This window comes from Diachasmimorpha longicaudata, chromosome 1, assembly GCF_034640455.1.
Source record: "Diachasmimorpha longicaudata isolate KC_UGA_2023 chromosome 1, iyDiaLong2, whole genome shotgun sequence".
Taxonomy (NCBI): domain Eukaryota; kingdom Metazoa; phylum Arthropoda; class Insecta; order Hymenoptera; family Braconidae; genus Diachasmimorpha; species Diachasmimorpha longicaudata.
The window spans coordinates 7,008,700-7,021,627 of record NC_087225.1 but is presented as its reverse complement, the minus strand read 5'-3'; positions in this window follow the sequence as shown (position 1 = coordinate 7,021,627).

Genomic DNA, 12,928 nt, shown 5'->3' with positions numbered 1-12,928 from the left:
AAACAAAAAGACCATTCGATTGCATCAATAGAGGAGACAGTAGATCCCGGAAAAAGACGCGAATAGATGTCGGATCTTTGAGGAGTTATTTCACAAAAGGGGGAGAAAGTATTATGTACACTCTTGACATTTTATATACGAGCCTGAGAGTATCAAAACTGTTTGTGGAAAAAGAATCCTAGGGAGATTTAGTCCCAAGCTCGAGCCTTAAGTTCTTGAAGCGCTAGATGCTTAAGCAGGGGGATAATACCAGAGGATTAGTTTTCGACGTCTCTCCACTTTCTATTAATAAGTAACGTTCTCCTTGAATATAACGTCGAGGTAGACCTCAAGTGTGAGACAATACTGGATGGTGGAACATCGTGGAGTACGAAGGGATGACTGAAATACATCAAACGTATCAAAGTTGTAAAAAAAAAACGTGAAATTGTGCTATTGGAGGAGGAACGTTGTTGAAAGCGTTGCACTTGCATCCTTCAGGGTCTCGAGTGAACCCTGGCGTGCAGTGGTACACCAAAGCCTGTGAGGGATCTCAATTCGGATAAGGGTGGAACTCGATAAACGATCCGTTGAAGGGAAGGAAAGGGGAGAGAAAATCGCCTGATGCTCGGAAAAGCTTCTGCACAGCTCAGGCTATATAAATAAATCTTGAAATCTTTTTGCGTTTTATGGTGAAGAGGTCGACGGAAGATGACGTGTCAAGCGTCTCTGATTGCTCAATAATACTGGATCGAATAGTAGGAAGTCGACTTTTTGGCTTTTGAAACGGGAAAACAAATCTTAAAGGTTCTTTGGTGCCTGAGATAGCCATTGATCCCTCGATTTAATTGACGAATCGACGGAATCAGTCGTTTTGTCAGATGATTCATTGAGTGAAGGAAGGGGAAGGGGAGAAGATTTTGTTGGGGGAAGCAGTTCTCTGGAATTGAAGAATTGAGTGCTCTTGAGAATGACAATTTTGTCACAAGACTTGTCATGATTTTGCAGGATTGCGAGCTTTAGAAGCACTTTGGAGACTTCAAATGGGTGAAACTATCGAGTTCAGTACACAAAGAAAGAATCGTTCAACACCATTAAGAGAAACTTTTGTTAATATTTACCGACGAATTCTATTAAAAGAAAGCTTTTTTCACGGAGAAAAGGAGATCCCAGAGAGGTGACGTTAAAGCTCCGGCTGTGTACATAAAATCGAAATTCTTTCGGTGTTCTATGATGAATAGATCGACTGAAGATGACGTGTCAAGCATCTCTGATTGCTCAATAATATTGGATTGATTTGCATAATACTGGATTGAGAGCAGACTTTTTGATTTTTCGAGGGGAAAACCAATCTTTATGGTTCTTCGGTTCATGGAACAGCCATTGATCCTCCGATCTAATTGACGAATTGAGGGAATCAGTCATTTTTTCAGATGATTGATTGACTGGGGGGAACGGGCTCAGCTAGGGGAAGTAGTTCTCTAAAATTGAAGAATTTAGGGTTCTCGACTGGCAATTTTGTCACGAGATTTATCAAGATAGTCTGAATGGATTGAGAGTTTTTGATATTTGTAGCGGAATAACCACTTAATTGAGTTCTTGAGGCAATGAGCAGCTCTGTCAGACGAATGACTTAATGTGCGTGAGGGTGGGATTTTTCTCATCAAGTCTGTCAAAGTATCACAAGAACTGATGGGATAAACTCGAAAGTTTTTCCTTCACATTAAACAAGGGATTTACTCATTTCAAAACTGATGGATCTGTGGTTACGTATAAAAAAGTAGTATGATACCTTTGCACTTCTTCACTGTGGACGCAGGGTAAAAATTCACTGAGGATTTTTTATAGTGCCCCTAAAAAATACGGGATATTCATCAGGAGATGAAAGAAACATTTACAGCTGCGGTAGTATCTATATCATGGCGAAACGATATCATCTACTTTCCCAGTCAGAAAAAGGATGCTCGAAGAGCAACGAGATATGTTCCACCTCAAGTGGGGGGGGGGGGGCAGGGGGGAATCGAGTCAATTCCAGAGTAAGATGAAAAAGGCACCATCTACGTGTTATATTGCGTCAGCTGGTCAGCAGAATCTACCTCGAGGCTGTCAGCACCCTTTTCCTCTCTTTTTCTCAAAACGTTGACTTTATGAGCTTCGAGCTTCCACTACAACTGTTCGTAATCCTCTGGTGCCATGTCCATTCCTCCAGCCCGTAAAGGAAAATCTCGTCTGTGCATAACAAGCGGAAATAAAAAAAAAATACAACCACGCAACTTTAGAATAAATAATTGAAAACTCATCAACTTTTTTCCTTCTGATTTTCAAATCCAAACAACTCCAGAACTGAACGAACATGCCAAAGTCTAAATGAAAGAAATTCTTTACCCTTCATTAGGTTCCGTCAATGCTGAAGTCATTGAAGTAAGAGAAGACGAAAAAGCGGAGGAAAAAAATATCTGAAGGAGGTAAAAGGAAGGAGGAAGGTTGGAGTCGAGCGAAGAGTTGGAATTAAAGGACGTTGAAAAAAAATGTGTAGAAAGTTTTACAACAAAAAAAAAAGTGGATGACTGTAGGGGGGTTACAAAGCCGAGGAAAAACTGACTGGTATTACTTCGTTCCATACTTAATAGACTCAACAACGTAAATTCAGATTTAAATGCAGTCTTGGAGCGGCTGGAAACTACAGAAACTCGTACACCCGCTATTTCTTTGCGTTAAGAATGGTCGTCAGGGTGTGGGAGTTGGGAGAATGCAACTATCCCCTCCACTTTGGCCACATTTTCTACTTTTTCTGGTTCATGGAAATAGAGCGAGATGGCTCGATGTCTCTTTCCCTTTTACTTCAATGGTTTTTTTTTTTTCTTACCTCTTCCATTTCCTCTCGTTTGCTCCAACTTGAGTCTTCTAGCGTGCTACACTACGTCTTCCACCGGCTGCGGATCTTCCTTCACAAAGATGCACCCATCGTACTTTAACCCCATCTCCCTCCTCTCAACCCCTTCATTGGAACTACGAGAAACTCACGAGGATCGTGAATGTAGCCGATGTTACTGCTTTCAGAATTTTCCAGCCCTCGGGGGTAGACTAAACTACACCCTCAACACTAAATCCTCATTTTCCGGGATACTTTAACGGGAGATTCAAACTGCATTCGACTGTTGCAATTCTTTATACTATTTATTCGCTCACTTTTCACGTAAGAAAGTGGACTTAATTGTCGGTTAGGTTACGCTTGCCTGCGGAGCTCAGCAGTTTTATATTTGTAGGCGGGTATGCTCGGGTCCCGAAGGAAAAATCAAATTTGTTAGTGGATTTCGAGCGGAGAGTTTCTGTTGGTTTGGCTGCAATTGCGATTGAGGATCGTTGGTTTGAGGGGAAGTTCTGTGGTTTGTATTATAGAGGGAAGATATCGAGGAAAATACTGGTAAAATTAGGGGGGAGTAATTGGGGGAATTTTGAAAGTGTAATGTTCACGTGATACATCATCTTGTGACTATTTTTTTTATTCACACGCTTGGACAAATATTGATATTTCATGGATAATTAATTATATCATTATGGAATGGTATAAGTAATTTTTGTGAAAAACATACGTATATATACACATATAAATATACATACGTATACATACATATAAACATTTGTATATATATACGTGTATTTTTATGTTTTCGGGCACCATATGGATTAAAAATTAAAACGTCCTTAAGTACTGCGCAATTTAACAAATTTTTCATTCCAGTTAAATCCTCCATTAACCATCACCAACATCTCAGACTGAAAAATTCTATCTCTAAGATCTGCGAAAATCTTTCCCGATAAGTGCTGCCCTTCTGAAGGTGAAATTTAATTTATCAGTAACTGTGAGGTGAAAAGTTTCTCTGGATCGCAGCAATTACGGCTGCAGATGGTTAACTCATAATGAAAGTTTTAATTTTTGTTTGATTATATTTTTCTTTCTTAAATAAGTTTCAAGGGGAAAGAACAAACGTTTTCACGCCAGAAAGGAAAACTGGAAATTCTTCTCCTTTTCCAGTCTGCACATAGTTCTCTCTCCTCTCGCCATGATTTGTCCGAGCGGAAATGAATTCCTTTTCTGAATTCCCCCTCACCCCCTCTTACCAAACCCACTGCTTCAGCAGCCGCAAAAGGATCGCAGAGATGAAATCCTTTATCCTGCCGTAGATGACACGCCCCTTCCACCAGCGTCTTACTCCTTCCATTTTACGTTTTACTCACTTGGCCAACACTACTTCGTCTCCTCACCAGCTGTATTCTCATGGTTCTCTCCTGTGACCGACGAACAAGCGACAACTTTTCTAATTCGCAACACTCCAAAGCCTCCTTTGTCTTGCACTACCCTCTTTCACGAGTCTTTTAGTATCCTCCTATACTGAGGAATATTATTCCTGTGATCCTGATATTTTTCCATCTCCGACTTCATTTATCTCTCATTCACCCCGCTTGTTGATGGAAAATTGGCGAAAATTGGGACTCCTCTCTCGACGATTTTCCTTTCAGAGGTATTAAATAACGCGGTATCATTTTTAAACTTTAACAATATTTTTCTAGAAAAATAATTCAGGCGATAACCGGAATTCTCATGATTTTTTCAAATCTTCAGAGTAGGAATTCCATCAGTGCTAAACATAAAAATATCTCACATGAAAAAAAGTGATTTAATTTCACTCTACCAATCTCCAGTTTATCACCATTCAAAACTCCTCCTTTTCGTTGAATCATAATTTAACGTGTGCGAATTTTACTTGAGATTTTCTCATCACGATAAAAAAGATTATCATAATTGAATTCGTCTACCCTAAAAGAGTATTCGGCTAGTTCTCGTGCTTGACAGATAAATTGCATCCGAAGAGAAAGAGTGACTCCTTGATTTTCTTTTCACCGTTAACAATGTATTCAATTCTTTTTTCATCACTTTACATAAGTCATTAAAGGGGACAAAAGAGCCACAGTAACAATAGTAGATTTCCCCGGGTATTACGTGGCACAATAGCGAGTGTAATCCGCAGGCAGAATAAAAAAATTAATTCTCACAATTTTTATTAAAATTGAAATGTTTAGCATTTACATCTCGTGAAATTTGGCATTACCATTTCCCTTGAGTTCAAGACGACCGAGCCTCGGAATCGACAAATGACTTGCTCTCTCGCCCCTGGCTTCTTTTTTTCTTCCTTTACCATCACCACCCACTCCCCCCGGCCTATAAAGCGTCAGTTCAACAGTCATGTCATCCACCTTAAAGCAGCCGTTTTCCTTCGGTAAAAGAGGAAAAAAAAGAAGGCAGAGTGAGATTTAAATGTGGGAGAGCTCTAGGGACTGGAGGACAAGCCGTCAGTATCGTTTCCCTTCACCTTATTGTCCCCTCCATTTTTTTACGGCCGAGATTTGTCTGCCATTCAAAACGTATTTTACGTTTTTTCTCAGCTTCTCGTTATTTGATCTTTACGCCATGTGGCAGTATAATGCTTTCCACGATTTTTTTAAAATAGCCGTTATCATTTATCGCTTGCATTATCAGCTGAGGATATTTTGATTTCACTTCTCCAAGAATTCACGATACATTGTCAACGGTGGATGCATACACGGAGACTATACGATTTTGTGAAAAAAAACTAATGTTGTAACGATAAATTTTCTCGGGTTTTTTGGTTAAAATTCTGGAAATTTCTCGACAATTTTCACTGAAGTTCAGGGAAAAAATTAGGTTAAGGCAATGAATTTTCTATGGCCATTGCAAGCTGTCAGTAGAACATTTACTCTACCGCTCAATATTAAAATAGTCAGTCATCGTGGATTTTCAAGATGGGGCTGAAATTTTCATCACAACACTAATGACATTTACCGTGAAGCAGCTGGTTCACTAGTTGTAGTTTCTCCGGAGATAAATTTCTGATCAAAAAGACCCTACCGTTGTATAAAAGTGTATCACGAGTCATCGTTACCTCATTTTCAGCGCGATATTTAGTAGAAATTAACATATGGCGATTAATTTATTTTCTGAGTTGGCGAAATTTTATTCTGTACGCAAAGAAAAAGTTCAATACAAATACGCGAAAGTTTCGTAATCCACAAGCGAGAATAGAGACCGGATAAAAATTACGCGGAGTTCAATAATATCGCTACAATTGCCAATGTGACGCATAGTTAATTGTAACTCTCTAGTTCAGTAATTATTATGCAAATGGACATTTTAATGAAAAATACATAATACAAGTCCTCCAACTTGGGATTGACTTTGATCATTACATGTTAATTGTGATTCAGGCTCGAACTTTTCATTAAATATTTCTCTCCGTGTACGGTAAAGTACAGAAGCGGGCGTCTAATTATTATTCATACTTCAAGCGAAGTTGCATATAATCTTTATAATAATCCCGAGTTCGTAATCCTTTTGTGATAATCCGTCTTGAAAACGCAAGACAAACGGAGGCAAACGGATTATCACAAAAATATCAATAAAATATTCACAAACACAGTTACATTTTGTGAATATTTTAATTTCACATCTAAGGCAGCATCACAACACTAATGAGAATCATCTTGCAATGGTTAGTGTTCTTCAGTAGAAGAATAAAAAAAGGAAGACCTGTGCGATTCAACTGAGGCAGAGTTCTAGGGATTGGAGCATGAGCCATCAGTATCGTTCTCCCTCACCTCATTTTCTCCTTCATTATTTCACGACCGGCATTAGTCTACCGTTTAAACCCTATTTTACGATATTTTCTTTCTCAGTTCCTCGTCATTTGATCCACGATATAATCCTCTGATGAGCTTAAGCTTATTTTTAAAATACTCATTACTATATTAGATGAAATTCCATTTGACTCCGATAAGCGTTGATGAAGTATCGCCGAGGGGGAAGGGAAGGGAGGGATAAAATTTAAATTATCACCCCCAATCTATCCGTTAAATTCTGTCCAATGGTCGTAACAGAACTAAAAATTCCGACTTCTTCCACCAATACGAAAAAATTCACATACACAATCCCAATTGTCTTGAAATACGAAGTTATATGCGAAGTTTTGTAAACACTTTTCCTTTGAATCGAAGCAGAAATTACAATACTAATGGCATTCACGATGGAGCACTCATTTCCCTGCGGTGTAAAGATAGAAAAAAAAAATGAAGGGCACTGTGGGATTTAAATGTGGAAGAACTCGAGAGACTAGAGGACAAGTCATCAGTATCGTTCTCCCTCACCATATTGTTCCCTTCATCCTTCCACGACCAATATTTGTCTGCCATTCAAAATCAGTTTTACGTTTTTTTTTTTCAGCTTTTTCTCATTTTATTCTGGCACCATGTGCTACTATAGTACTCCCCGAGATCCTTTGTAGAGTAGTCATTATTATTTTTCGCTCTCATTTTAGCTCCAGGAATTTATATTTCACTCGAAGGAGCACCAACCATCCTTTACCGTGGGGATGTCAGTAGAAAAGTCGAGGCTCTTTACTTCAGCAATTTACCAGGGGCTCCTCTTTGATACCACTGAGAAATCTGGGGAGAGTCCACCGGTGGTGCAAAGAAAGCCCTTGAAATTGTTTTGAGGGTAAGACGTACATAAATTTCTCGTTCATTTTGCACAATGTTCCTCATCCATTGATGAACCTTTTTCCCAGAGGGAAAATTTCACATCAAACATCAGAGAGCCAGAGAAAGGAAGATTCCATTAAGTCAATTAAATATTTCAATCGAATGAATTTGTGTGCGTAATATGTTTAAAGTAGTACAGCTCACTCAATTTTTATTGTTATATCGTTTTTGTGGAGCGTGACAAATGAGTTAATGTGATTGATTGCATCAATTAACTTAATTACATGTACCAATGTATTTTTTCTTTATTAATTAATTGATACAAATTATCTAGCAGTTTTAAGCAATTACTCCCATTTTCATTGACGTGATTATCATCTCAACGCTGAAATAAAATGTCTCAATTACAGTTTTCAGTCATCCGAATTGTAATAGGGTGTCCAAAAACCAACGGTAATTTTATTAATTGGGTCGATTCAGTTGATTGAATCCGCTTCGCAGTTTTTCAATTCAAGCATTAATTTTAATTACGTCTCTGTAATTCTAGTTATTCACTCAATTTAAATGAAGAGGACCCTCTCTGAACTTAATCGAAGTAACTCAAAGTGATTCAATCTTAAATTATACCACCAAACCGAATATTTTACATAGAATTCGTCATTTATTAGAGTAGAAACGTTTTAATGATATCTAATAATTCGAAAATTGCACCTCCCGACAAAAATTATTCTTCTACAACCATTTTTCCTTCTTTGTGTCACATTTATCCGCATCTATTCGTTACCTCATTAATGAAATGATAGTTGTAAGAGATTTTTGCGTTCAATTATCAGTAGAAAATTTCTCAAAAACGAGTTTCAAATTCCAGAATTCATTATATTCATTTTCCCAATAAATGAAATTTTTCCATCAAACATTTACTCATTCCTCAATGGATTTAAATTCCGAGTGAGCCTTTGTGAGTTAACTCTACACCTCAATTAACATAAACCAACAGTTCTTTTGATTTTGCCGGCGGGACCCAAAGAAAATCACCTCCATCATCATCCATTCACTGTAATAAAATCTCTCTCAATTACAGTTTTTGTCCCTTCGAATCAGGTGCAAGGGAGAAAAGATGAAAGCAGAGAAAAGGGATACCCCTACATCCATTTAAGGCCCACCACCTCTCGTCACTGACTCCGGCTACCACTTGTCTTTATCAATTCTGTGTCACTTTGGATCTCAGGATATAAACTCGAAAGCAGCGCTTTAGTCGTCGAGGCTAGTGAAAAGAAACGAAGGTGGAAAAAAGGGAAAACAAGTGAGCTTGCGAGTCTTTTTACCTCGCCCTCTTTCTCTCCAATGTCCCTCACAATCAGCCTCACCTGGGCTCCTCGCCCTCTCGTGATGAATTAGGTAGAAAAGAGAGAGAGAGAGAGAGAGAGAGAGAGAGAGAGAGAGAGAGAGAGAGAGAGAGACTATATAGTGCTCTTATTCAATGTACCTCCTCTTAGCGACTCACCGTATTTCCTTTTCTTTTTTCTTTTTTTTTTCTTTTTTTATCATCAAGGACTCCCTTCTTTTCTCACACATTATTTTGACAATGGGTGGCTCGAACACATCCCTCTGTTCCCCATTTGGGTGTAATAATATCAGTTGAGCTTTTTTAGGACTCTGTGTTCAGAGAGTCAATAGATGATATTCTTCGCAAGTCAGAAATATCATTTATCCCTCATTTTCTTTGTTTAGGTTTCCAATCGTTGGGATTTAACATTTTCAAGGCTCGGGAATTAACGTATTCCACTTTCCACCGATGTTTATGTAATTTTATAAATTTTCTAAAGCATAGAAAAATATTGAAACAAAGGAACTATCTTGACCAAGGAAAAAATATTTGCCTTGGTGTTCACGTGTACCTTCAACCTTGGAAATCGATTTTATCCTGTGTCATAACTCCCCATTCCAGTTCAATGATTTCTGGACCCCGAGGTAGTAGCTCCATGGTCCAGTGAATCTATGATCCTCACGGAGTTCGAAAGAAACGTCAAGATTAGCTGCCACCGGTGCTAGCTAGGTTATCATCTAATATTACACGTGAGATTTATTTTTCCGATTTATTGCATTTTTCTTGGAGATTTTCCACGAGCCTCGGAGTGAACGGATTTCGAGATGTTACGGAATTGCTCGGATTTTTTCCCCCGCGAAAATGAAATTTTCACAGAATTGGAGCAATGGATTGCGAAGAAAATTTCCGTTTCCGTTTGGTATAGGAAAAGTTATTTTGCTTCATAAGGTGGGAAGATATTAGCGGGAAAGTTTTCAGGTGAGACGATAAAATTGCTGTTGCTCGAGATACAGAATGAGAAATGTAGGTCGTACTGGAGAGTGTTACATGAAAATTCAATTGTAGCGAAATTTGTGAAATTCAACAATAAAATAAGCAGAAATTCATGTCGAATGCTCAGTTATGAATCGTGTGTTATTATACCACTGATTTCATAATTTATCCGGATACCTGAATACTTTATTACATTCTACACTTTACAAGTGATTCACTTGTAAAATGAGTGCAGTTTACAAGTGATTCAGCGAAAAATGCCAGTGAGTCGAATTCCTTTGCAACTTTATTCTAGAGAAAAAAATACCATTTCGAATGATATGTAACGGAAAACATTTGCTGCATCATGGCTTGCCCGATTATATAACAAAAAATTATAAAAAAAATAACGAAAAATATGTGCAAAAGGTGTAAAGTTAAACGAATATACTGGAAAATCTTCGTAAATTTTAATAACAAGAATGCACTTGCATTTTATTTTTGAAGTGCAATTATGCATTTCTATTTATTTATTATTTAAAATCTTTCAATACGATTTCAAATCATAAAAATTCAATTATTAAATCCACTGAAAAAAGTGTTGAACGCGTTTGTCATGAATTATTGGAGTTATTAATCAAAGAGTTTTATGGAATTTATACATGTAGAAAGAATTTACATTCCATGCTTATGCAAAGTAAATTAATAATTTAACGAATCGTGTTGGCAGGTAAAGGTTGACCGAAGCTGCAGGTGAAATTATCCCCGTAATGGAATATGTACATGTTAAAAATTGCCTCGAACATCCAATGTTTGGGGATAGAATCATTCACTAGTGAATCAATGCTTTCGTCCTGTTGAAACTTTGATAATTAATCCTTTGAATTAAAACATTAATGACTCACTGAATTGGAAAATTCCGAGTATTTGCCCAATTTTCTTTGTGCCTCACAGCGAGAGTATATTCACTGAATGATTACAACTGTTTCAAATATTCCACTGTGCAATTATATGGATTTAGCGATTCCAGTAGACTCCGAAGAACGACGACAGTTAATCGATAGTGAAGTGGTAGCTCATATCAGGGACAGGGGAAAAGCTCTTCGAAAACGTTTGATCCTTTTGGGTATTTCTTTAACTCTCACTTTCTCCAACTCCTAACGCAGAATACGTTCTTAGAATTTGTTAGAATATTGGACTCTGTAGGATTAGCTGACCCTCAACAGCATGAGGAAACATGATCGAGATGATCGACCTGTGGTATGCTAATTTCTAAAAATTTCATCAAATTATTGAATCGAAATTTATAGAATTCTTTGGATTGTATTATCAAACTGTGAATTTTTAGCCGAAATCCTTTGAAATGCTACGCGAGCTTATTATTTTAAACAAATCCCTCGAAGCATTCAAGTCTTACCCACTGATACGGATGATATAAATGCACCAAGAGAATAATTGATAAAGCCCTCAGAAATTATCATCGCTCTACAATGATCCCTGCAAATGGCCTCTCGGTCAAACGCAAAGGAGCTTTCGATGCCAAAGGGATATCAATTTCCCCCAAAGTACCGAAAGGTGTGAATCGTACCTTGGACCATGTGGATACCGGTTGATTCTATTATCACGTTTCCCGGAGTTATCGTAACCCGATTATCACGGTCGATGATTCCCATCGGTGCTGGTGCGCTTCACCATTCGTCAATTTAACCTCGAAACGCCTTTTACCCCATCACCCTTCACCTCTTCAATTCGCAATATGTGTGTGAATGAGTGAATGATCAAGCGATATTTATTTATTGAAATACTAAGTGAGTGATTCATTGAAAAATATGATATGACGCTAATTACAGTAGCTATACGAATTTGTAAATACTATTGGGTGAATATTTGACATAATTATGAAGCAATTGGTGAATTTATCACATGTCGTACAATAAGAGATAATTTCATTCGGTGACGTGCGTAAATTGGCATCACACACTAAATATGGACGATTGGAAATAAATGCGTCTATTTCGTCATTGAGATAGCAGCGCGTTGTAGATAAAATGATCATTTATGTTGAATATGATGAAAGACTGTAAAAATATATAATATGAAAGTGCGTGTAACTTCAGGGGAAAATGCTCATCTGTAGTCAGACAAAAACCCCGAATTTTAATTAATTAAGATGATGACATTTAGACTGGGGGAGAGCATTTTGCCGTTGTAATGAAAAATCACTCTCGTGATTTCGTGATCATACTACTCCATCTACCCATTAAAATAATTTGTTGATTTGAGTAGATTGCAAATTGGTTGAAAAATGAAAAATAGGGTTCGATGAGTTCGAGTTTTTGAGTCATTTTCAGTACCAAAAATCATTGTTTTATGAAAATTGGTATTGAGCAGCTCGTTGACTTGAATCAAGTGAAAATCAACACATGAAAAAAAAAATTGATTCTCAAGGACATGCTATTGATTGTCCAGAAGCTGGTGGTGATGGGAATTATTGAATAACATGATTCGGGTCTGAAAATTAATGAATTTTCGAACGTTAAATTTTTCCTAAATTAAAATATCGGTTATATTACTTTGAAGACTAGTCAGGATTTGACGGAGAAAAATGTGACTGGTGGGCTTGAATCAAGTCGTCAATTTGATGTAAATTTTTTTTGCATATAATGAACCCAAGTCGATAAACTCTTGGAATGAGTAAATGTTGATGCTGAGTACTCAAGTCAATGCTGCGCAGATCAAGTAGAGGCTCCGAGTTTAATTAAGAAACTTTTTTTTAGGTGTACTAGAGAAAACATTGTGCATAAAATTTCGTAGTTGTTGGGTACGAAAGGAGAAAGGAAGCATGAAAATGTTCATTTTTACTTACATAAAAATAATGAAAATGCATGAGAACATTCTTTCAGAGTCTACACCTTGTTCGCTATTCATTATTTTTTTTAAATTAAAAAAAACTGAATATTTTATGGAGAAAAAAAAAATATGTTAAATATTGTCTTGTAATTTAAATAATGGTTTTAAAAGAGAATTGATCTGTCCGCAATTTTTAACAAAATCAGACCAGAAAAATATGAATAAATATGAATATCTAGAAAGTAA